Genomic DNA, 20,724 nt, shown 5'->3' with positions numbered 1-20,724 from the left:
AGAGTGTGCAAGCCCCCCCCCCCCCGTCTCTCTGGCTAGAGCCGCTTCGTCAGGCTGGGGCTCTTCGCAAGAAGGACCCCCCTCAACCATTGTTGCTCCTTTTCTAATTTGGTTCATTAGGGATTCTATAGATTTTATCAACCCGCCTGAAGGCATAAAACAGATTGATGAAGATTATATTCTAGTTAATTTGGATGTTAATGCTCTCTCCACAAGCGTCCCCCACAGAACCAGGCATTCCTCGTTGCTGAGGACAATTTAAATAAGAGACCCAATTTACCCTGTGTTGGCTTTGATGGAAATTGTGTTAAGTAAAAAGGACTTCTCCTTTCATACAAAGTAAGTTCTGTTGGGAAATTTATGGGAGAGCTGAGAAGAACTCCGTGGCCCCCAAAATAGCCAATTGGTTTAAGACGCTGTGGGTTGGCGGGGGGGGGGGGTTCAGTCTGGATGATGCCCCGAGTCCCTCCCAGTTCTTGGGGTCCTGTACCCAGCGAGGTTATAATCTAAAAGAGGATTCTGTAGCTGAACTAGACAGACAAGTTTCTTTGCAAGACAACAGCCATAGTTACTCAAGTGTCTTCATCGCCATTCCGAAAGAATGAACTCAGTTGCAAGAGCTACAATTAAGTGAGGGGGCCTTTCCTGCACCCCCTCACCCAGCTGTAGGTAGGAGAACAATCGCCAGAGAGTTGTGTGTGAGATGAGATGGAAGCCAACTGGAATCTTCCAACATGACCAGGTACTGTAAGGGTTAGGCTCTCCACATACAGGGAGGTTGGTGGAATACTTGATTTAAGTAAGCATTCTCAAGGATTCTGGTTGGACAAAGAGATGTTAAGGTGCTAGGCTGGCAGAAGGTGGGTTGCCTAGAGAATAAACAGCCAATATGATGAATTCCCCCCCCCCTATATGGGGTGTGTGCTCTTGCTGGAAATGCTCTCACAGACTCTTTTGGACTCTGTCCAGTGATGCATTACTGAATAAAAAGTCTAACTGGGAATCTGGTTTGAGCCTCCATACTGAACCCTCAAATCCCCCTCCCCACAGGTAAGAGGCTGCCCAGGTATCTAAAGCTGCGTCACCACCACAGAGAAGGCCCTGCAGTGATATTTCCCCCTGCAAAGGGAGCAAGACTCGGAGCAGGATGGGAGAAGATTACCTGGGGACAAACTGGCCAGGAGAACTCAGGAACACACTGGCCACTGAAGGCAGCAGGACCTGCCACACGTAGCTGTCAAAAGATGGGCTTAGGGACCAACGAACCGCCGAAGTCTCCAGACGTGCCCCTGAGTCCCTTGGAATGTCATAATTATTTTTGCTTCCTTATTGTAATAGGGAAGTTGTCCCGGCTTGTACAAATTGGTCTGCAGCCCAATGCACTTTATGGACTATCAGGGAAAAGCAAGGACGGGGAATTTATTGTCCTTGAAGGCAGAAGAGCTGCAGCCAGGTAAATGTGCATTAGCTGAGCTGCTGGAGCCTTAATTTTGATTCAGCTGGAAGGAGAAAGCGGTGGGGGGAGAGAGCGAAAGAGCACCGTGACTTAAGCATCTGCAAATGATCTGTGTCAGATAGGCTAATAGGGAAAGCCAAGGGTATTTGAAATGCATTGCAAAGCGTGCCTTGCTAAAACTGCAAAAGGTCTGGAGGTGATTGTCTAGCCAGCCTGTCTTTAGGAAGAAATCCAGGCTCTGAAGCAGCTACGTGCCCTGCAGGACAAGGAGGTGCCCCACACTCCCTGGGGGGCATGGCCAGGTGCTATTATGATTCCATTACAGAGGGCTGGACTAGATGAGCCTTGGGGACCCTTCCAGCTTCTGTAATCGATGGGTGATGTTTCCCCCAAGGAGCTCAAGGGGACGTGTGAAGTTCCCCTCCTCCCCTTTTCATCCTCACAACAACCAGGGGAGGGGGGTGTGTGAAACCACCTCTGCCTTTATTTACTTGTCTCCATCATAGAATCGTAGAGTTGAAAGGGCTCCTCTCTGAGTTTGACGACGGTGGCGGCACAGGCGGGGGAAATAGGGACATTCTGGGATCAAATCAGAAGCTGGGGTGGCTTTCATACTTCTAGGACTGTCCCTGGGAAATAGGGACACTTGGAGGGTATGTATCCACAGCCGCTCCCTTAACAGCTGTTGATGACAACACACACCTCATGGCATTGGTAAGCCAATTAGCACAGGCAGTATGATTTAGAAAGGAATCCCTCTATCCCAGTTCAAGCCAAAAGTGACTGAATTGAAACTCTTTACTCTGTTGTTGTTGTTTTTGTTGAGTTGTTTAGTCGTTTAGTCGTGTCCGACTCTTCGTGACCCCCTGGACCAGAGCACACCAGGCCCTCCTGTCTTCCACTGCCTCCCGCAGTTTGGTCAAACTCATGCTGGTAGCTTCGAGAACACTGCCCAACCATCTCGCCCTCTGTCGTCCCCTTCTCCTTGGGCCCTCCATCTTTCCCAACATCAGGGTCTTTTCCAGGGAGTCTTCTCTTCTCATGAGGTGGCCAAAGTCTTCAGGATCTGTGCTTCCAGTGACCACTCAGGGCTGATTTCCTTCAGAATGGAGAGGTTTGATCTTCTTGCAGTCCATGGGACTCTCAAGAGTCTCCTCCAGCACCATAATCCAAAAGCATCAATTCTTCAGCGATCAGCCTTCTTTATGGTCCAGCTCTCACTTCCATACATCTTTACTCTTTACGCCTTGCGATTCAGGAGTTTGCTGTCACCCTTTGAGGGTTCTTTGTTGAAAAGTGGCTACTTCATACCCAGCTCAACAGTCCCCGTGGATTGATTTCTGTGACGCTTTGGAGAAAGAGAGAGTCTCTGAGCATGTGCCGAGTGCCTCCGTACCCCTGAGTCCCCCAGTCTTGCAGGGGGCTGGGATCCAGAGCATTGCTTGTTCTCTTCCCTCTCCTTGAAAGCGTCTGAGGCTGGGCTCTGGCGCAAAGGGGAGCAAGCCTGCTAACAACTCCTAGCTGCACTGTGTCTCTCGGGGGCAGTGGTTCGCCGCAGGCCCTCTCAGAGCCTCGTAATGAAGCCGCCTGTCACTGCTGCTCCCGCCGTTGGATAATGACAGAGTAAGCCCGGGATCTGCAGCAGCAGCAGCCGGAGAGAAGAGGCGAGCTCAGTGCTGCTGACTAAGCCAGGGGAGCAGAGGTCAGCCAGTAATTACTTTGGGGTCTATTATCTGCAATTTCTGTAATCTGTACCAGCAAGCAGTACACTGGCAATAAAGGAGAAGGTGGCCGCGGCGCCTGAGACTCTTCAGTTTTGAGGCGACAAGATGGAGGTCTGTAGAATGATCCACGCCCAGGAGAACATGGATGGAGAAAAGTCTGGACTTCCTCTCTTAGTGCAAGAACTCATGGTTCAGCTTAGTTTTTATGTGTTTGTCTCACAAAGTCCTACCGTGTTTTGTGGGTTATATGGCAGCATGCGTGGGACATGTCAGAACATTACACCATGTGCGCACATCCTCAGTGGCCTGGAGTGCCTTCCATCAGCTTTGGCTGGTGGCCCAGCTATGCCCAGGGACAGCCTAACTACTGTTGTCTAGGCTCTGGTAACCTCAAGGTTAGACTACTGCAATGCGTTATATGTAGGGCTACCTCTGGAGACAGTTTGGAAACTTCAGCTGGTGCAGAATTCAGCAGCCAGGTTGCTCACCAGAGCAAGACAGTTTGAGCATCTTATACCAACCCTGGTCTGGCTGCACTGCTTACCGATTAGTTTCCGGGCCCAATTCAAAGTGCTGGTGCTCCTCCTACACTGCCCTCTGATTCCTCGCCCTCGCTCTCCATTTCCCATCTTCCCTGTGCCTCTGCTCCTGAGCCCCTGACAGCTGGTTTTGACCTATGAAGCCTGAAATGGCTCAGGACCGCAATACCTCAAGGACCGCCTCTTTCCATCTGAACCTACCCGGACCCTAATACCATCTCCTAAGGCCCTCCTTCGTGTGTCTCCTCAAGAGGTCCAGAGGTGGCAACACGAGAACAGGGCCTTATCTGCAGTGGCTCCCTGTCTGTGAAATGCTCTCCCCAAGGAAATTTGCCTGGCGCCTTCATTATACACCTTTATGCACCAGGCAAAAACATTCCTTTTTAACCAGGTTGATTTGATTGACATCCTTTTGCCAGTGTGGTGTAGTGGTTAAGAGCGGTGGACTCATAATCTGGGGAACCGGGTTCGCGTCTCCGCTCCTCCACCTGCAGCTGCTGGGTGACCTTGGGCCAGTCACACTTCTCTGAAATCTCTCAGCCCCACTCACCTCACAGAGGGTTTGTTGTGGGGGAGGAGGGGAAAGGAGAATGTTAGCCGCTTTGAGACTCCTTCGGGTAGTGATAAAGCGGGATATCAAATCCAAACTCTTCTTCTTCTTAAAATGTGGCTCTTTTGGGGGGGGGGTGTTATTGGGTGGTTGTTTTCATTTTGATTAGATAGATATATGCCAGTATTCAACAAATTAAATAAAACGATGTGTGTGCATGGCGTGTGCATGGCGTGTGCATGCCGACGTCACTTGCGCGCGGTACCGACCCCTCAGTTGTGGGCCCTCTGCTGAACTGACAAACATGAGGAAGGAAGGATAATGTCTAATAAATATAACCTCTCCTAGCATCTGTTCACATCCCAACCAATAAACCTCATTTAGGGTTCCCTTGGGAGACTCTTCCAAGCCCACCTTCTATGATTCTGTGACCTTGGAAGGTGCTGGGAAAGGTCTTCCTTGCAGGTTCTTTGTTGTTGTTGTTCTTTAGTCGTTTAGTCATGTCCGACTCTTCGTGACCCCCTGGACCAGAGCACGCCAGGCACTCCTGTCTTCCACTGCCTCTCTCATGCTGGTAGCTTCGAGAACACTGTCCCACCATCTCATCCTCTGTCGTCCCCTTCTCCTTGTGCCCTCTATCTTTCCCAACATCAGGGTCTTTTCCAGGGAGTCTTCTCTTCTCATGAGGTGGCCAAAGTCTTGGAGCCTCAGCTTCAGGATCTGTCCTTCCAGTGAGCACTCAGGGCTGATTTCTTTCAGAATGGAGAGGTTGGATCTTCTTGCAGTCCATGGGACTCTCAAGAGTCTCCTCCAGCACCAGAATTCAAAAGCATCCATTCTTCAGCGATCAGCCTTCTTGATGGTCCAGCTCTCACTTCCATACATCACTACTGGGAAAACCAGAGCTTGAACTATACGGAGCTTTGTTGGCAAGGTGATGTCTCTACTTTTTAAGATGCTGTCTAGGTTTGTCATTGCTTTCCTCCCAAGAAGCAGGCGTCTTTTAATTTCATGACCATCTGCAGTGATCATGGAGCCCAAGAAAGTAAAATCTCTCACTGCCTCCATTTCTTGCCCTTCTGTTTGCCAGGAGGTGATGGGACCAGTGGCCATGATCTTCGGTTTTTTGATGTTGAGCTTCAGACCATATTTTGCGCTCTCCTCTTTCAACCTCATTAAAAGATCCTTTAATTCCTCCTCACTTTCTTAAGCAGGTTCTTAAGCAGAGGTCGAAGGACCACCTGCCCGTGATGCTTTAGCTGTGATTCCTGCATTGCAGGGGGCTGGACTAGATGGCTCTCAGGGGTCCCTTCCAGCTCTACAATTATTTGACTGGGGGGCCTCTTTCCTCCATGAGCCTCCCTTCACAGGAGGCTGAGCGAACACTGCAGCGGCGATCACTTTCAAGCATGCAGCTTCGCGTAAATTGCAAATCGGGTGTGGTTTGAAGTGGCTTTTCAAATATTATTCCGCTAATTTGTAAGCTGGGGAGGGGGAGCGCTGTGCATCTGGGGGGGGGGTCTGCATATCAAAAGGAGCCTCTCCCTTCGAAGCGGAGCCTGCCGTCTGTTCCCTCTGAATCTGTCAGCTGTCGCTTAAACTGCACGGTCTCCTTCGGAGCAGGTGGGACCCTCCTTGATTTGGAGCGATGGAGACGCCGCGTGCAAGATCCGGGGAGCCGCGAGGGGGCTGCGCGGCGACTTTCTTCTCCGCGAGACCCTAATTTCTGCAGCTGTTAAGTGGAAGGAAATGTTAATTGCCGCCATTGTGCATTGTTCGCCTTTCATCTCCGCGTGTTTGTTGTGTGCAAACAGGCTAAATATAGCTCTAATTGTTCTGTCAATTAATTGCTTCATCTGAGAGGCACCTGCGCCGACTCTCGCCGGGCTCCGTCTGCTCTCTCGAAATTCCTCGGGAGGGACTCCCTCTGTCAGCTTGCCTGGGCTAGGCGAGGCTGCAAAGGGGGGGGGGGCGCAGCGAGGCTGGCACGAAGCCCCAATGCGCGGGGAGGGGGGTTTGTGGGCTCCCCGAAGGCTGCTGATGCACAGGACTAACCCAACTGTCTTTCAGGGCTCCTCCAGACTGGGGGCAGAGGTGTCGTTTCCGGTACCCCCACGGGTGTATTCTGCAAAGAATCGCTGACCTAGGGATGGTGCAAATTAAAAAAAAATAAAAATCATTCCAGTAGCACCTCGGAGACCAACTAAGTTTGCTCTTGGTATGAGTTTTCGTGTGCATGCACACTTCTTCAGATACACTGAAACAGAAGTCACCAGACCCTTATACAGTGGTACCTCAGGTTACATTCACTTCAGGTTACATGCGCTTCAGGTTACAGACTCCGCTAACCCAGAAATAGTACCTCGGGTTAAGAACTTTGCTTCAGGATGAGAACAGAAATCGTGCTCCGGCGGCACAGCAGCAGCAGGAGGCCCCATTAGCTAAAGTGGTGCTTCAGGTTAAGAACAGTTTCAAGTTAAGTACTTAACCCAAGGTACCACTGTATATAGTGAGAGGGTGGGGAGGGGTATTACTCCGAAGGGGGGTGGGAATGGGTGATTGGCTGATAGCTTTTAGCCATCTCACCCCTTGCTTTTCCCTGTAAGACCAATTGCAGTCGCTAACAATCATCGACAGGTTTAGCACACCTATCAGCCAATCACTCATTCCCACCACCCTTCTGAGCAATACCCCTCCCCACCCTCTCACTATATAGAAGGGTCTGGTGACTTCTGTTTCAGTATATCTGAAGAAGCGTGCATGTACACGAAAGCTTATACCAAGAACAAACCAGAATTTTTTAAAATTTTGTTTTGACTACAGCAGACCAAGATGGCTACCTACCTGTAACTAGGGATGGTGTGCTAGCAGTGGGTTCACACTTGACCCTTGGCACATAATGGAATCATCATAACCCAAGAAGAGCCTGCCGGACCAGGCCCAGTGGCCCATCTAGCCCAGCGGTGGCCAACCAAATGACTAGTATTATGGGAAACCAGGAAGCAGGATTAGAGCACAAGAGCCCTGTAGAAGCTGGTATTCCAAAGCTTTGCTGCCTTGAGCAACTGAGGCAGAGCAGAGCCTTCGTGGCTCTTAGATAGCCGTATCCCTCCTGTGGGAAGGAGTTCCACAGGTTAATTCTGCGCTGTGTGAAGAAGGACTTCCTTTTATTGTTCCAAAATTCGGCTTCATTGGATGCCTGCGAATTCTGGCGTGAAGTGAGAGGGAGGAAAAGCTTTCTCCACCCGCTCTCTCCGCGCCAGGCGTAATTCTATTCACTTCCATCGTGTCGCCTCTTCCTCACCTTTTCTCTAAACTAAAAAGTCCCCCAGTGTTGCAGAGGTTCTTCACAGGGGAGTCGCTCCATAGAAAGAAGATTCCACCTAAACATTAGGAAGAACTTCCTGACAGTAAGAGCTGTTCGACAGTGGAATTTGCTGCCAAGGAGTGTGGTGGAGTCTCCTTCTTTGGAGGTCTTTAAGCAGAGGCTTGACAACCATATGTCAGGAGTGCTCTGATGGTGTTTCCTGCTTGGCAGGGGGTTGGACTCGATGGCCCTTGTGGTCTCTTCCAACTCTATGATTCTATGATTCTATGATTCTGTGATTCTATGACTTAGAGATTTGGAAGGTGTCATTTTAGTCCAACAGCTTGCAGTCATTCCGCTTTATTAGTTGCCCTGAGATGCTTCCTCAAAATCATGGCATGGTTGCCATCTGGAGGGGCGTAACAAAAGTGGGACAAGCCCCCCTCCTTCCAGAACATTTGTGCAAGAGCTGGCATGAGAGCTGCTCGTTGGTTCAAGAGCTTGAACGGCTCTTGCCATCTCCTTCGTTGCATGTTTTCAAATGGAGGTCAAACGGATGCTTTAGCTGCAATTTCCTCATTGCAGGGAGCTGGATTAGATGGTGCTTTAGGGTCCCTGTGATGGTACAACCCTCTGCCAGGGGATCCCTTCATCTTTGTACCGGGTTGGGATGCCTGAGGGAGTGTTGAGCATGTGAGCTTGGAAGAGGCTGCCCCCCAGCAGGACCCCGGATCTCTGGGGCTTAACCTGATATAGATCTGGCCGAGATAAATGTTTGCCTGGACCGTGAAATGGCCGCAGGTGATTGAATTGGACACCAGTGAAGGCTGAGGCAGAAAAGGAATTAAATTTGCAGCAACAGAACCCACAAAATCACAACATAACACTATCAGCTGTGGGAAATCGCCAGCTACAGCTCCAGTTTCCAAGCACCGGCAGAAATGGAACGCAAAATCCAGCAAACCTGCTGAGAGCGTGTCACTCTGCCTTGCCTTAGAAGGATGAGGGAAGACGGTCAGAAGAAGCTTGGCTGCCCTGGTCAGACTTAAGGCCGCTCTTGTCCAGCATCCCCAGTGACCGATGAGGCAGAGGAGAGGCCAGGGTGGGGATCTAACTGGGGGCCTTTGCACCCGCCACAGAGACACAGGCCTCAGACTTTGGCATCCCCTGAGCCAGTCAGCATTTCAGCTCATCCCGGTTCCTCAATAAGTGGTCAGAGCTGAGCTGGGAACAGAGGAGGCTGCCTTACACTGAGTCAGCCCCTTGGTTCATTGATCCCAGTATTGTCTGCACTGACTGGCAGCAGACAGGAGCCTCTCCCAGCTCTGCTTTGAGATTCGTTTTATTTAGTCTATTTTACTGCATGAAGTCCATGCACTGCTGGATTATGAGAAAACCTCAAAGTGATTTGCAAAGAGAATAAATCAGTAAACTTATCTGTGGAGATAACGCTCCGCTTGCGCTGAGGCACACCTCGCACCCGGCATGCAACAGTGTGCCAAGGAGCCTTGCGCCCACCCTCCTTGTACTCCTGCCTCTTGGCTAGCAAACAGGGTTTCTCCCCTGGCCGCTCGTCCTCTCACAGATTTGATTACTAGACATAATGCTTGGCTGGAGAATGACCGGGGACGCAGATGTAATCAAGTATTTGGGAAAACATTTTAGGGAAACACCTGCTGACACGTGTATTTGACAACGCTGGAAATGTGCTTAGATGGAAATATGTCATGTTCAGAGTGGTTTCACTACTGTTTCCAGTTGTTGACTTCTGCTAATAAAAGGGGCCTCTGCTTGCCAGCTTGCTCACGCACAGCTCACCTGCAGCCAACCTCCCATCGTCCTCCATTATTCCTCCACTTATCAGTTAAAAAAACCCAGTCTTTAAAACACTGAAAGGGTAAGATCTGCTTTTAAATGAAAAGCAGATGAAAACTCGCACCCACTTTCTAAGCACCTGGGCAGGCTCATCTACACAAGAATGTTTCTGGCAGGCACTGAGAAGAATACAGTGAAGGCCGCTGCCTGGGGTCCACAGACAGGGAGTTCCAGAGATGCTGCCACACTTTAAAAGACTGAGTTCTTACCATCGTGGAATGGGTATGATGCCTGGCACCTGTAACAGCTCCAGTTCTGCTGATGAAAGCAGTTCGAGGGGGCACCTGTGGGACAAGGTGATGTTGCAGGCAAACTGGCCCCAAGGTGGGCTTGAAGCTGGAGCCTTCTACATGCAAGCAGATGTTCTGCCACAGAGCCAAGGCTCTTCCGTAGATTGCAGGGCAGAGACCGATGACCCTCTATTAGCAGCCATGCAGTCGAAATGCAGTGGCTATTTTGGGTGCCACTGGCCATGTGGGACAGAGCAGGCCATGGCGGGTCCATCAAGGGCAGAAGAAGTCAGGCAGATGCCCCAAGGAAACCCATGAGCACAAAGGAGCACATACGATTTGCCTCTCAAAACGTAGGGCTTTCTGGCCTGACTCCCCCCATGTGTTCATTCCCCACTGAGCATTCCCAGCATTCCACGTGGGTCTCTATTTGGATAGACCAGGCAACTTCCTGGGTTCCTAGCTGCAAGGACCATAGCTCAGCCAAAGGACACCTGCTCTGCATGCAGAAGGTTTAATTCCCAGAATCTGCAGGGAGAGGCTCCCTGCCTGGAACCCTGGAGAGCTGTTGCTGCCTGCAGAGTAGACAATATTGCGCTAGATGAATCCCTGATGACTGAACTCAGGATAAGGCAGCTGCTTCCTCTGTCCCTTCTTCCATGTCTTGCCTCTCAGTTTTGGGTTTGGAGTGAGATGGATGGCACTTTTATCTTTATGATACTGCCATACAAAGTTAACCTTTGCCTTCCTTTCTGCAGGCCACCTTGAGGTATCCTGATAAGGCAGCGTAACAACTCAATAATAATTTTTTTTTGACTGATTTAAGAGCCTGCATGATTCCTGGGAAACTCAAATGCTTGCATGCTCAGAGCTGGTCCAAGAATTGAGCTCATTTCCCTGATGTTCTTCCTGATGTTAAATTGGAATGTTCTTTCTTGTAACTTGAAGCCTTTGGTCCGAGTCCTGCCCTCCGGAGCAGGAGGAAGCAGGCTTGCTCCATCATCCATGGGACAGCCCTTGAGATATGTGAAGGTGGCTGTCCTTTCTTCTCCAGGCTAAACCTGCCCAGCTCCTTCAACTGTTCCTCATCAGGCTTGGTTTCCAGACCCTAGACCATCTTGGCTGCATTCCTCTGCACACCTTCCAGCTTCTCAACATCCTTCTTAAATTGTGGTGCCCAGAGTTGGACAAAGGACTCCCGGTGGGACCTGCCCAGTTCCCACCAGCTCCAACCAGCATGTTCAACAGTCAGGGCTGATGGCTGGCCCTGCAGAGGATATCTCCTCCATCAGGTCCCCGTCCTCCCCACGGCCGAGCTGGAGTGGCTCTCTGCCTGAGTGGGGCAGACGCTTCCAAGGGCTTCACCAGTTGTCGTTTCCAGGAGCCCATTCATCCTACATGTCTTTAATCACATCAAGAGCTGAAACAGACGGCAGGCTTAAATGATATACCATTAATGAAAGGCGTTAATTACCAGACACTGATTCCTTTGTATGTAATTTGAGCACCATGCAATAATTTAGTCCCGAAAGTTGCCAATTGAATGTAATTTATTTCCATTTAGTTTTTAATTCTAGTCAATCTATTCCACGTTTCCCCTTCCTGCTATTGGTGGGTGAGTCGCTGGGCTGTTCCTTCCTCCTGTCTCCAGCTCCCGCACAACAGAGGCAGAGCCTCAGTGACTGCCCATCCCATAAGGTGGCAGAGGATGCCCACTGCCCTCGGCCAAGCGCCACCATCCTGGTCTCTGTCTGTGGAGGAGGCTGGAGGCCTCTGGGTTCACCACTCTTTCCCACAGACTCCTATTACATCTGACATTAGAGGGCTGTGCGTCCTCCTCACTTGGGTGGATGTGCTGAATCCGACCTTCAGCCAAATGAGTCTGGCTTTGCCTTTCAGAAAAGATTTCCCAGCTCCTGAAGCAGGAATTTCCTGCCCTCTGCAAGTTTGCAGACAAATCTAAGAAAGCACCTGCAGGATCAGGCCAGGGGCCCATCTAGTTCAGCCTGCTGTTCTCACAGGGACCAACTAGACACCCTAAGGGGCACCCACAAGGAGGATTCACACACATGAGCCCTCTCTCCTCCAGTGGTTTCTAGCAACTGAGATGTACACTGGAAAACACTGTTGCTGTATGTAGGTTTTATTTTATTTGTCTTTTATCTTCTATTTTGGAAATGTACATCCAGTTTTTTCCCCTTTAACTTATTTGGGGGCTCCCAAGAGAGTGTGGCCCTAAGCTATAGCTTGTTTAGCTTATACGTAAATCCGGCACTGGCTACATCCCACAATGAAAATCTTGGAACTTTGAAGTGTCAGGCATAGCTCTAATGGCTTTAGCCCAAACGTAGCAGAGTTTTCCTGCACAGCGAAGAAGCTAGTTGAGGTGGAAATGACTAGTCAGCTAGACTCAGAATAACTATTTACAGGATTTATTAAAAGGAAAAAGAAACCAGCAGAGTTTCTGCATACAAAACAAAGTAAAATAAATCCTTTCACTCTCTCTCTCTCAACCTTACACAGCACTCCTACTCCTAACACACACCACGCCCCAAACGTACTAGCATTCCTAGATAACAGAGTTGAGTGCTGGTCGTTAACCAATCAGAGTAAGTACTTTCTAGGTCAAGCAGACCTTGGCTTTCTGCCAAGAGCAAATTGACACTGCCTTGAGTTAATTGTGTGAAGCCAGAATCTGCAAGTTTTCATGAGAATCAATTAACAGAAACTGAACACCCCCTCACAGATTCTGCTGGACAATTAACATCAAATAACACCTATGTAGGAGATTGTTTTTCCAGCAAACCTAAACCCTTGCACATTTGCTTGTTCTTTATCTTTGCCAATGGTTTAGTTAATACATCTGCTACATTTTCTTCACTTGGTACATAAGTACATGTGATTATATTGTCTTGTACACAGCAACGTACATTTTGGTATTTTACAGAGATATGTTTGGAACGTGATTTGAAACCCTCTGTTTTACTTAAGGTTATACAAGCCTGATTATCAATGTAAACTCGTACTGGTTCTCCACAATTTACATTTAAATCTGCTAACAAATGCTTGAAATAAATCACCTCGTTGCACAATTCACTCAATGCGGCGTACTCGGATTCTGTTGATGACACACTTACAACGTCTTGTTTGCGTGACCGCCAGCTGATTAAAGCTCCACCGACCATTATGACTAGTCCTGTGACAGATTTTCTATCTGGCAAATTTCCCCAGTCACTGTCACAGAAGCAACTCAACATTTCATCCTCTGAAGAATTTAATTGTAACATATAGCCAATTGTCTGTTTGAGGTATCTCAGAACTTGTTTTACCCCTTTCCAGGCATTTAGTGTGGGTTTTGAGACCAATCTACTCAATATGCCTACTGCATAGCTAATATCAGGTCTGGACCACTGTGCTAGATACAATAAACTTCCAATTGCAGAATGATATATATCAGGATGTTCAAATTCAGGACTCTCATCTATATGAAGTGTTTTTATGAAACCTGGATCCATAGGCACCACTGCCCCTTTGCAATCCTGCATCCTGTATGTAGTCAGTAGTTGTTTAACTTTGTTCTGCTGACTAATTAGGCAGCTGCCATCTTGGGCCCAGCACACTTCCAACCCTAGATATGTCCTAACCGGGCCTAAGTCCTTCATTTTGAACTTGCTGGACAATTGCTTGGCAAACCTTTTAGTTTGTTTATCTGTTTTGCAAGCATACAATACATCATCTACATAAATCAGACAAAACTCTTGATCACTGCCTGTACCACGTACATAAACGCAATTGTCAGCTGTACTCTGCTTGAAACCAAATGACACTAAGGCCTCATGGAAACATTTGTTCCAAGATCTTGCCGCCTGTTTGAGACCATATAAAGCTTTGTTTAATTTCAACACTCTATTGGAACCTGTCTCATAACCAGGCGGTTCGGCTAGATACAGGTCTTCTGATATTGATGCATGTAAATATGCAGTCTGGATATCAAAATGGTTTAACAGGAGTTTTCTCTTTGCTCCAAGCGTTAGAATCAACCTTACACTGTCCCCCTTAGCAGTAGGGGAAAAAGTCTCATCATAATCTTTTCCAGGCCTCTGAGAGTATCCTTGAGCCACTAAACGAGCTTTGTATTTGTACTTTCCTGTCACCAGAGGTTTAAGTTTGTACACCCACCTGCAGCCTACAATCTTTGCCCCCTCAGGCGCTGCTACTGGTGTAAAGACCTTGTGCTCATTCAGAGAGGACATCTCTTCTTCCATTGCCTGTTTCCAGAGCTCTGCCTCCTCTTTTGGTAACTTTAACACCTCCTGAAAACTCTTGGGCTCTGCAATTACACTAAACACGTTTGCAGTATCTGGAGAAAAACGCACCGGAGGCACTCCTTTGTTTTGTCTTTTAGATCTTCTGGGAGAAAATTTTTCTTCTGACCCACTTTCCTCCTCAGAACTATGACCTCTCTTTTGTTGCGTAGCAACTGGTCTCTGGCTAATTCCACTTTCTTGAGAGCTCTTATCTGAACTTTCCTTCCCCTCAGACTCTGATTCTCTATGTTTACCTTCAGAGTCATGAAGCTCCTGGGAAGGTTCAAACCAAACCTCAGTATTGGCATGTAGTCTCTCCCAGCCACTATGTTCACAAAAACTGGCATTCCTGGAGATCACAATGCCATTTGTCCCTTCAGCAAAGCGGAAACCTTTTCCCAGCTCCTGGTAACCCACAAACACTAACTGTTTGGTCTTAGGATCTCCCTTCTTTCTCATTTGTTTTGGAATTAGTACCCAGGCTTTTGATCCAAACACATGCAAATGGTCAATTTTGGGTTTTTTCTGAAACAATTTAAAGTACGGAGTTGTACCTATTGTTTGATGAAAGAGCCTATTTTGGAGATAACACGCGGTGAGCATGCTCTCCCCCCAATAAGACATGGGCAAATCAGCATCATCAAGCATGGCAAACATCATATTTTGTAAAGATCTGTGTTTTCGCTCTGCAACGCCATTCTCCTCTGGGGAAAAAGCATTCGTTTTTCTATGCCCAATGCCACGCTTTTGTAACCAATCTCTAAAAGCATTTGACATAAATTCGCCGCCTCTGTCCGTCTGAATCCTTCTGAGTTTAATGGACAGAAATCTTTCCACAGATGCCACCCAGCCTTTAAACTTAGTGAACACGTCACCCTTATTCTTCATGGGAAAAACCCAAGAGTAACGTGTGGCGTCATCCACAATTGTTAATGAAAAACGCGATCCACCCCTGCTTACAGCAAATGGACCAATTATGTCCATGTGAACCAGCTGTAGCGGTGACTCACTAACTCTGTCACTTCTGGGGTAAGAGACTCTGTGGGTTTTAACCTTTTTACAGACATTACAATCAAGGTACTTGTTACAACTCTTTAAATTACCCCCATCAGCCAATTCAGACATTTTTAGTACACTTTTCCAGCAAGCATGCCCCATTTTCCTATGCAATAAGTGCACACAGTTGTCATGTATAGCTTTGTTATTCACTGCAGGCTGAGATTTACTGACTACTGCTGCAACTTGAGATCCTGCTTTAAGCCAAAACAAGCCTCCCTCTGACTTAGCAGTGCCTAAAATCTCACCAGCCTTCTTAATAATGCAACTGTCTCCTTCAAAATACACTTTAAACCCGGCTTTTAGCAAACAATCTACAGACATCAGATTGCTCCTTAATGAAGGCACACAAAGTACATTTTGCAGGCATTCACGAAAACAAGGAACAAAAACTGCACCCCCCGAAATCACTTCGGAAGTACTTCCGTCTGCTAGGGCTACCTGGCTGCGCTGTGCTGAGTTCTTGGAAACAAACAATTCATCTGAATTTACGATGTGCCGAGACGCGCCCGAATCAACCACCCAGACAGTTTGTTTCTCATCAGCAATCTTGACCTCGGCGGTCACCAGCTGAGCCGACTGTTTTCGTTTGAAGAATTTCTTTTTACGCTGCTGCTGCTGCTGCTGATCTCGTCTCTGCTCTTGCACCGGCCACTGAGACTTGACCAACTCTGGACATTGTCGTTTTAGATGCGCCGAAGACCCACATCGGAAACAACGCCTAACAGCAAACGCTGTCTCCTCACCGGTACGCTGCTTTTGCTTCAACTCTGGCACGGCATGAGAACTCCTTCCAAACCGCCCGCCTGTAGAAGCCTCTGCAGCAAACGACCTTTCTTGCCTCTTCTGCCATTCTTCAATCAAACGCCCAGTAACGTAACTGACTGATAAATCATGCTCCTGTATGCCTTCTAGAGACAAAACTAAATTATCCCAGCTTTCTGGGAGAGAACTCAAAATAATAGCCACCTTCTCCTGCTGGTCTAACGCACAGTCTCTTTCCTGTAGCGCAGCAAACTTTAACTGTAAACTGTGTAGGTGTTCCTGCATTGTAACTCCAGGCTGTAACATTGCCTTGTACAATGCCCTGCGAATGAACAGCTTGGAAACCGCTGTCTCACGCACATGAAGTTCTTTAAGTGCTTGCCACACACCTCTAGCTGTCTTGATTCCCCTCACATACGGCAACTGGGAATCTTCTAGCCCCAAAACAATTGTGGCCCTTGCTCTTTGGTCTTTATCGAGGTCTTCATCATCAGGCTTCGCAGGAAACTTACTCACCACTTGCCAGAGACGATCCCTCTGCAGCACTGCCTGCATGCGTTCCGACCACAGCAAGTAATTGGAGTCATTCAGACGCTCAAAAGCCATCTGAACTGGTTGAGAGGCCATCTTGAGAGCGATGTCCCTGGAACCCGGAACCAGCTACTCACGACCACCGAGAGAGAGAACAGGAACCACAGCAACCCAGCACTCACACGCTGCAGCTGTTGTCCTTGTGTCCACTGCGTCACCAGCAAACAACAGTCAGGAACCAGCCAGTGTCCATCTGCTGCACCAACAGGAACAAAAACTTCCGGAACTACTGGAACCAACACCGTTGATGCTGACACCACCACAACTCAGGCTGGCAGCACAATACCCATAACCTCTTGGAACTTTGAAGTGTCAGGCATAGCTCTAATGGCTTTAGCCCAAACGTAGCAGAGTTTTCCTGCACAGCGAAGAAGCTAGTTGAGGTGGAAATGACTAGTCAGCTAGACTCAGAATAACTATTTACAGGATTTATTAAAAGGAAAAAGAAACCAGCAGAGTTTCTGCATACAAAACAAAGTAAAATAAATCCTTTCACTCTCTCTCTCTCAACCTTACACAGCACTCCTACTCCTAACACACCACGCCCCAAACGTACTAGCATTCCTAGATAACAGAGTTGAGTGCTGGTCGTTAACCAATCAGAGTAAGTACTTTCTAGGTCAAGCAGACCTTGGCTTTCTGCCAAGAGCAAATTGACACTGCCTTGAGTTAATTGTGTGAAGCCAGAATCTGCAAGTTTTCATGAGAATCAATTAACAGAAACTGAACAGAAAAAACCCCAAGTGCTGCAACCTCTCTTCACAGGACAGTTTCTCTGCCCCCCCCCCCCCGACCATTCTGGCTGCCCTCTTCTGAGCCTTTTGCAACTCTGCCTTACCCTTTCCGAGGTAAGGTGGCCAGAGCCGTGCACAGGACTCCAAATGTGCTTGTGCAGTCACGATGCCAGCAGTTTTATTGTCAATTTGCATTCAGCAGGAGATCTGGCTTCCCCATGCCTGCCACAGCCTAGTCCTGGGGGTGTGGAGTTCAGTGGATTGATCTGGACAGAACACAGCTCTGCGAAGCCAGAGAACTTTCTCTCAGACCCGGGTGCTTGCCCCTAGAAGAAAGCCCTCTTGTCACCGTCAGAGGCTATTGTCCCTTTGGGTCATCCCTCGGAGGAGTCACTGGGGTGGGGGCTACTGCCATGTGCTCTACATGGGGCTGCCTTTGAAGGTGACCCGGAAACTACAACTAATCCAGAATGCAGCAGCTAGACTGGTGGCTGGGAGCAGTCGCTGGGACCACGTAACACCGGTCTTGAAAGACCTACATTGGCTCCCAGGACGTTTCCGAGCACAATTCAAAGGGTTGGTGCTGACCTTTAAAGCCCTAAATGGCCTTGGCCCAGTAGACCTGAAGGAGCATCTCCAGCCCCATCATTCTGCCTGGACACTGAAGTCCAGCTCCGAGGGCCTTCTGGCTGTTCCCTCACTGCAAGAAGCCAAGTTTCATGGAACCAGGCAGAGGGCCTTCTCGGTGGTGGCACCCGCTCTGTGGAACGCCCTCCCACCAGATGTCAAAGAAATAAACAACCATGTGACTTTTAGAAGACATCTGAAGGCAGCCCTGCTTAGGGAAGTTTTTAATGTTTGATGTTTTATTGTGTTTTTAATACAGTATTCTGTTGGGAGCCACCCAGAGTGGCTGGCGGAAACCCAGCCAGATGGGAGGGGTATAAATATTTTTTTTATTTTATTATTATTATTATTAGTGATGTTTAGCCCATCAGGTAGGTAGGATGAAGTCAGCAGTTTCAGGGGACCATTTTGCTCTGGGAGATTTTGGAGTGATCTGAGTTTGAGCCTGGGTGAGAGCCATGAGGCTGAGAGGCATTCAGTAGGGAGGCGGGTTAGAAAGAGAAGGAGTTAACATCAGTATTCAATTACAGTACCAGTAAAAGTGTGTGTCTTATTAGCGCTGCATTAATCTGTACACATATTGTTGGTTTTATCATAAATGTTTCTGCTTTTTTAATTGGATGCACACTGCTTAGAGATATTTCCTATATTAAGCAGTATAGAAATGGTCTTCGTTTACTGTCATAATCCTGCTTCTTTAGTAAAAAGAATCTCCACAAAGCATGCAAATCGAACAACAACCCATAATGGTAGAGAATCACAATTCAAAACATTCCAAATCCTTCAAACCTGAAAATAGCCAGTTTGCAAAACAGCCCAGCATAATCCTCAAACCCCAAGTGGAACGAGGATACCAAGACCGCTTTCTGCAATCCAAAGAGACATAAGGAGAGCCTTCTGCATCTGGCCAGTGGCCTGATCTAGCCCAGCATCCTGTTCTCACAGCGGCCAAACAGATGCTGCTTCTGGGAAACCACCGATCAGGATTCGAACACAGGACCACTCACCCATCCTGTGGTTTCCCGCAACTGGCATTCAGCAACATTGCTGCTTCCAGGTGTGGAGGCAGGGCAGAGCAACCCTGGCTAGCTGCCTTCAATAGCCGTCTCCTCCCCCATGAATTTGTCCAATCCTCTTTTTAAGCCATCCCTGTTGGTGGTCCCCAATGTGCCCTGCAGCAGGGAGTTCCACAGGTTTAACTCTCTGCTGTATGAAGGAGGACTTTCTTTTTTCTCTGTCCTGGATCTTCCAACATTCAGCTTCTCTGGGCATCCACAAACCCATAAAGGCCACTGCAAGGAAAGTGCTGACACACATGGAGTCGAAGTCCACAAATGTGGGGGTGGGGGCCCCCCAACACCAGGCCTTCCTTCTCTTTGGCCTGTAGAGAGATGCTCTTGCCCTGGCTAGAGGTGGCAAAGGCAGGAGGGAAAAGGAAGTGCTTAGAAGTGACAGGATTAATTGGACGGGGAGCGCTCAGCAGAGGCATGCCTTGATTTTTTTTTTTTGCTAACCGCGCTTTAATGACAGGTGTCTTGGTCCTTCGGCCTGGGATGCTGTGCACATGTCTTGCTTGAGAGCATGCTGATCTCTCGAGAGACTTGCTAATCATTGGCTTCTGAGCTGGCTGCATCCTGGCTGCTTACGCCTGCAATTTAATTCTAATATGTAAGCTGAAAGCTGACTACTGTGCACTCCAAACCAGGATATAAACGGGTGCCAGAAATTAATCTGCCTTCCTCCATGCTGAATCACTCGGATAAAAGCTGAGGATGCTGGATCCAAGCCGCAGGGAGCCTCTGACCACAGGCTCCTCTGCATGCCCATCCTTCACTCGGGGGGGGGGGGGAGCCTGTTGTGGTGGCTTCTGGGTCGCCCGTTCGGCCCCCAGATTCTGAGGGCCCAGATTCACCCCCTTCCTGCTCTTTCCTCCGGCTTTCCGGCTGGTCTGGAGGCCAGCAGGTGGCGCATTTCCCTCTGAAATATTGGAATCCCTCACGGATTCTGCTTCTGCCTTCCATGGCCCCTTTTGCTGGCAGGTTGGGGGGGGGGTCGAGGAGGGGGGTCGAGGACTTCAGATGTGAAAAATGAACATTCCTGGGAGGCTCTCCCAGGGTGCAGTTCCTTGATGGTTCCTTGATGCGGATGATACCCAGCTCTACCTCTCTTTCAAATCAGAACCAGTGAAGGCGGTGAATGTCCTGTGTGAGTGTCTGGAGGCGGTTGGAGATTGGATGGTGGCTAACAGATTGAGGTTGAATCCTGACAAGACAGAAGTACTGTTTTTTGGGGGACAGGGGGCAGGAGTGGGGGATGACAACTCCCTGGTCCTGAATGGGGTAACTGTGCCCCTGAAGGACCAGGTGCGCAGCCTGGGCATCATTTTGGACTCACAGCTGTCCATGGAGATGCAGGTCCATTCTGTGTCCAGGGTGGTTGTCTCCCAGCTCCATCAGGTACGCAGGCTGAGACCCTCCTTCCCCGCAGACTCTCTCACCAGAGTGGTGCATGCTCTAGTTATCTCCCGCTTGGACTACTGCAATGTGCTCTACGTGGAGCTACCTTTGAAGGTGACTCAGAAACTACAACTAATTCAGAATGCGGCAACTAGACTGGGCACTGGGAGCAGCCTCCAGACCTATATAACATCAGTCCTAAAGGATCTTCATTCACTCCTAGTACCTTTAAAGCCCTAAATGGCCTTGGCCCATAGACCTGAAGGAGCGTCTCCACCTCCATCGTTCTGCCCGGACACTAAGGTCCAACGCCGAGGGCCTTCTGGTGGTTCCATCACTGCAAGAAGCGAAGTTACAGGGAACCAGGCAGAGGGCCTTCTCAGTGGTGGCACCCGCCCTGTGGAACCCCAGATATCAGGGAGATAAAGAACTACAGAACTTTTAGAAGATATCTGAAGGCAGCCCTGTGTCAGGAAGTTTTTAATGTTTGATGTTTTATTATGTTTA

The 20,724-nt window shown here is 48.7% G+C and overlaps 1 long non-coding RNA gene across 1 annotated transcript; it reads left to right on the top strand.

The window, feature by feature from the left end:
* The first annotated feature begins 1,034 nt into the window (after positions 1–1,034).
* LOC309352057 lies at positions 1,035–6,112 on the top strand. Its single transcript, XR_014161070.1, has 2 exons — positions 1,035–1,453; positions 5,890–6,112. It is a non-coding gene; the product is annotated as an uncharacterized lncRNA (long non-coding RNA).
* Positions 6,113–20,724: the final 14,612 nt, after the last annotated feature.

This window comes from Podarcis erhardii (genome assembly GCF_964252035.2).
Source record: "Podarcis erhardii genome assembly, chromosome: 10".
Lineage (NCBI taxonomy): Eukaryota > Metazoa > Chordata > Lepidosauria > Squamata > Lacertidae > Podarcis > Podarcis erhardii.
Note: the sequence above shows the minus strand (reverse complement) of the source record. Positions and strands in the feature narration are given on the sequence as shown.